Source organism: Crotalus tigris, unplaced genomic scaffold (assembly GCF_016545835.1).
Source record: "Crotalus tigris isolate CLP2741 ecotype Arizona unplaced genomic scaffold, ASM1654583v1 scf7180000017541.2806704, whole genome shotgun sequence".
NCBI classification, from domain to species: domain Eukaryota; kingdom Metazoa; phylum Chordata; class Lepidosauria; order Squamata; family Viperidae; genus Crotalus; species Crotalus tigris.
Genome location: NW_024096462.1, coordinates 1603597 through 1609596, shown reverse-complemented (window position 1 = coordinate 1609596; position 6000 = coordinate 1603597).

The following is a 6000-nucleotide window of genomic DNA, read 5'->3' as shown; positions in this document are numbered from 1 at the left end:
TACTGTGCTGAAATTAATTTTCTCCATGCAAGCAATAAAAAATTGAATTTTCAAAACAAACTGAATCATAAACTAATGTTTTCTGGATTTGCATAATTTTATACAAAAACTAGGAATTTACAATTTAGATTAATTAGTATGCTGTGCAAATCCAGCTTTTATATCTTTCCTATTATAAACAGGTTAAGCCATGAGTTGTACAATAATGGTTTATTAAATAGATAATCTTTCATTAACAGAACATGGTAAACAATAAACATGATTTCACCTCCCCCAATTCTTAAATTTTGCCAAGAACAGCCCAAAACCCAAGATTTTAGTATTAGTTCAAATCATGTAATTACAAGTTTTTGCTTCTTTATTATTACAAAATTACACCTGTGAATCATGTTTCAGTCTGAAAATTTAACGTGTCAGAATATATTTTTGATGAGGCCTCCCTGAAAACAGCAATCCAGTATGTGTCATAGTGATGACTGTGATGTGCAGTGATTATTACACATACAATCCCTCTTTCAAAACATTGTTTATTAGAACCAATCACAGTCTAGTATGCAAATAAGCTAGATAGGTCAGGAAAAGGAACAACTAATTCATATCTTAAGGTAGCATGGAAGAGAAAACTGAATTAGACCAAAAGGTAAGTTGGTGTCATAGTTTTCACTATAAGTAAGGAAAGGAGTTGGAATTGTAGGCAAAAAATGGCTGAAAATAAGAATGAGTCAATTAGATAAACCATAGTAAGATCATTTTCAGATGCTTTTTAGATCTGAGCAGCTTTTAGTCCCAACCTCCTTGCTGTTCTTATACCCCCAATTTCCTTGATCATTACCTATGATGGTTGTAATTGATGAAAATTGCAAATGCAATAATTTCATATTTTGATTGAGGTTACAAAGGTCTTAAATTATGATCTAATAATTCATAAGCAATATATGCTCATGTTCCTTAGGATAAGAAATATTCATTATTGTTACTGTCAGCTTTTTCAAAACTTTATCTTAGATAAGAGAAAAAACATTTTGTTAAGGAAACCATTGTCTGATCTAATCCAACATGCTAGCAGAATGTAAGCTTCCTCGGGATCAATTATATCCTGAGGTCCTCTGCTGATTTATACCATAACTGCTAAAAATAAGATTTCAGAACAGTGTGCTACTCTTGGAACGCCAAAGCTTCTTCAAAAGCTGCCATCAAGTTGTAATCTACCAATTGAGAGAAGATAAATACTTGTACAGGTAATCCTCAATTTATGACCGTTACGTTCAGTGACTGTTTGAAGTTACGGTGATGCTGAATGAAGGGATTCATGACCAGTCTCCAAAGTTATGGACATTGCAGTGTCCTCATGATCAAAATGGCAGCCCACCCTCATCCCTGTGAGGCACTTCAACTCCCCCTACCCACCTATTTTCCCCACCTCTCTGCCCTTTTGCCCCCTTACATTCCATGGTTCCTGTCAACCCAGCTGACCTTCGCCATCTTCTTGCTTCACTGCTGACCAAGCAGTCTGGCCTGGCCTTTGAAGGCCATTGCTGGCTGCACGAGTCTTTCTTCCTCAGGTGCACAGTGGTTTCTTTGTGAGGCCTGAGGAAAATGGCCTCACATGGCCAGCAATTGTCTCACCAACAGCTAAGATGGGCCAGTCTTAGCAGTAGTGGGAGCAAGGATACGGCAAAGGTCAGCTGAGGTGGTGGCGTGCAAAGCAGTAGGGATGTCAAAGTGAGGGGGCAGTGAGGGGGGCTGGGATGATTGGGGCTTTCTGTAATGTCAGCTTCACACTGCACTTCTGGGGGTTCCCAGGGCCGCTGACCTTTATGGGCTGGCTGCTGGCTTTGTGCTGTTGGGCTTTGCTCTGTAAAGGGCTTTGCACTGGGCAGAGTTTTGTGCTGTGCTGCAGCTCATGGGCTTGTTGGAGACACAGAAAAGCAATATGCAAGAAGTCCCCCCAAGCAACAATGTGGCAAGCAGGACCACAGCCACAAGGTTCTGGAGCTGCTTGTCATCCCACAAGGCAGGGTACAATGTGGCCAAAAAGCAGAGATGGAGGAGAGATGGGGGATGGGGGGGAGTTGAAGATTAGGCAGTCCCTTACCTTATGGCTTGGGCCGGTGAGGAACCAAACCTGAAATGACTTGGAATGGGGTGGGTACTTGCTTAATGACCCACAATTGTTAATTAATGACGGCAATGGGGAGGAGCACTGTTGGTAAGTGCTGCGGTCACATGACATCACACTTTACAACTGTGTTGTTTAGTGACAAATTCCAGCCCCAGTTGTGGACGTAAGTCAAAGATTACATGTACACAAGAAGAGAGAAGTGTCATAAACACTAATTGTGGGGCCCCGATCTGAAAAATAAAATATAAATCTCACTTTGCATGTTTGTTGTTACAGTCACAAAGCAAACAGCCACTCCTTTATCCTGTTTTTATTGGGGGAAATCTACTCTGCGAATGTAAAAATCGCAAGTGATTGTTTGAAATTACTGTCCGATCCAGGGAAGATGTGTATCCTTTAGATTTTGGTAGCAATATTTTGTGTTCTCTCCTAGTTAAGATGCTTTAGTTTTGTGCTTTATTGCTCTTTCTGCCTCTTCAAGATGCTTTATCCCTAATTTTAGAGCCCAGCAGGCTGAATGGCCATATCATCAAGGGCCCTGCAGTGTTTTGCCAACTATATTGTGTTAACTCACTCTACCGCGAGAGTAGAGATCGCTTGACTGCATATCTTCTTGACTATGTTTTCAAAATTGATACCTTGCAGCTTATTTTGATAATAAATAAATGCAGTCTCCTTTCCCCACTATTACAAGTAGCTTGTTCTGCGGCCTGATTTCAGGGTGAATATGATTTGTGCGAGCTCCTTCAAATGAAATCCTCCTGTAGAGGATAATGTTCCTTTGCTGAATGGCTTTGACCTCCATTACTAAGAAAGTTGAACTCTATATTAACCATGTGAAGAAATGGGAATGAAATTGGTCTGACCCTGAAAGTACAAAAGTGTCTAGTATTCCTTGGAACATCAAAGAAATCCTTCCAGAATATTTTGAGATAATCCAAGGAGAGTTACCCCATGCCAATTTCATTTTTTTTATATTGATATGATCCATAGGCAGTAAATGCTTGAGGCAGTGTGTGCTGAATGGATTGATTTTATAGGAAGGAAGTATGTATGTGGAACTCATACCAAGAATCGATTAAATTTGTATAGCTTAGTTTGAAGGCCTGGAATTATGGAAGCATTGATAAAAGGTTTCTTTTCCTGCTAGAGTTGACAAAAAAGGGAGTTGGAAAATATGTGGAATAAAAACAGTAAATAAAAAATCCATGTCGTTAAAAAATAGAATACTGGAAAAGAATCCTAATTTACTCTGTAAACCATTGTTTTTCAACCTTGGCAATTTTAACAGAATTCTGAGAAAATTCACACACTGCTGAAGACTTTTATTCTTCATCTATATAACATTTAAAATTGGCAGTGCTTTCGATAGGAAATTATTCTATGGGGTTTCTATAACTTTATAAACACCATTCAATTAAATATTTATAATTCAATATGTGTGTCGGTCAAAGATATACACTTGGATTTAAAAGGCAAAAGTATAATGCAAGCATGTATATGTTAAATCCCATTACTTTCAGCGGTTTATTATGCCACACACACACACAGAGTGAAGCGCACCAAATTGAGAAGGATTTTCATCTGAGTAAGCAGATGCAAAATGGTGCTTCAAAGCATTTTATTCACTAAGACGTTGGAAGGGCTTAACTTTGGTTAAATTCTTACAACTAAAATGTGTTAACTCCTTTTGAGTACCTGTTTTGCAAGTAACATACAATATTTATTGTAAAATGAATATTTATATAACTTTAATTTAAAATTAACAAAATTTTCTGATTAAGTTGTAAATTTGCTACTAGCATTTCCATTTTCCACAGAAATATCATTAGTTTTCAATAATATCAGTTGTTCCCATTCGGCATTCACTATTTTTTTCTTTAACTCTATATATGTGTTCCTAAGAGCTGACACCAAGTTAATAGCACATAATCAATTTACTATAGTTCTTTACATGAAGGAGCAAAGATTTATTCATGAGACTGATCCCTACTAGCTTCCAAAAACACTTGGCCAACAGCAAAGTACTAATTTATATTGTACTGTACTGTACTCTAGGCACCTAAAACTAGGTTAAAACTGACAATTTAAAAATGTCCTCAAAACAACACAAAAAATATAAGCCATTTGAGTTTAATCTCAATCAATTCAATTTATATATTCTAGTCTAGAGCAGACATGTCAAACTCATGACATCACATTATGTCGCACAACGTATTGGGATAGTTTTGCCCCTGGTCTAGAGCAGCGGTTCTCAACCTATGGGTCGCGACCCCATTTGGGGTCGATCGACCATTTCACGGGGGTCGCCAAGCAAGGCTGTCCACCATTTTTTCCCCTTTTCCAGCGGCTGCCTTACCTTCCTTGGGCTGGGCCAGCTGGTAGCCCAGCCGGTGGTCGGCCTGCTCCGTCTCTGCCGCTTGCCAGCTACGCCTTGGCCAGCGCAGGGGGCGGCACCATGCATGCGCAGTGCTCCCGGGCAGGGAAAATCCTCGACTTACGATTGGTTGGGTAGTCCTTGACTTACGACTGGTTTAGTCCTCGACTTACGGCCGGTTTAGTCCTCGACTTACGATCAGTTGGGGGTCGCGGCATTAAAAAGGTTGAGAACCCCTGGTCTAGAGCAAACTTTTTCAACCTTTTCAGCCCAGAGGGACCCTTAAAACATTTTTGCAGGTCTTGGGGAACCCCTGAACATTCCAGCTCAAATATAAGACAGAAGTTACAAAATTATTGCATTTCATGTGTTGTCCTCTACATGTGTTAACAGTTAAACTAAAAATAAAGAATAAAACGTCTTTCCCCTGCCTCCTTCCTCCATCCTTACCTGCTTTGTGGATTGATTCTGCTTCTACTTAGAGCCTCCTGGGCTGCTGCACCTGTAGAAAGACAGGTGTGCAGCTGTTGCTGCTAGTGCCCAGCCCGGACTCCGGTGCCCACTCTGAGATGGATCCCCCTTCCATCCCCATCACTTACTTGCAGAAAGGTGGGCAACAACTCAGCAAGGATAGTCCCGGTATGAAGACCCTGGCAGCATCTCACACTCTCATCTGTGCTATCTAAACATCTTTTGCATCGTGGCTTTCTTAGCACCCCTTCAGAAGCTAGGCACAGGCACAGGCGGTGTTAAAGACAGGACTTGAGGACTTGGTTCAAAGAGCAAGGCAGCAGGAGTGAGCAGAGAAAAAAAAATGCAAAGGCAAAAAAACAGCTATTACTTGCAGATAACAACTTAGCTGAGCAAAAGTGAATTCAAAGTCCAGCTGTCCAAGGTCAAGCCAAAGATTTACGATGCCAAGTCCAGGGAGAAGCAAAGTATTAATTAACATGCCAGGGTCATGCATAATTGGATCCCAGGCAAGAATCACGGAATGCAAAGGCTCAAGTTGCACACTACAGTAGAAGGCAGAGATCCCAGGAGGAATTGGCAGGAAATTGGGGGGGGGGGGGGGCAATTGAGTGACTGAAGCAGCCTGCTCCTGAGATTGACTCTGAGTGTAGGATATCCTCACTTACTCCTGACTCCTTGGCTCTTGCTTTGCTCACCACCCTGCTTGCACAAGTGTGTGAAATCCAAACTTCTGCCTCTGGTGAACCAACCCAGTGTTGGGAGAGTGGAGGGTTTTTATTCAGTATCTTCATTTTTTAAAATATAGTTGGGTCAGTTAAATATAGTTGACTTATGAGCACAATTGAACCCAAAATTTCTGTTGCTAAGTGAGACATTTCTTAAATGAGTTCTCCTCATTATATGACCTTTCTTGCTACACTTTTTTTTTTGCTACAAAGACTCTAGAAAGAGTACAGAGAAGAACAACAAAGATGATTAGGGGACTGGAGGCTAAAACATATAAGGGACGGTTTCTGGAATTGGGTAT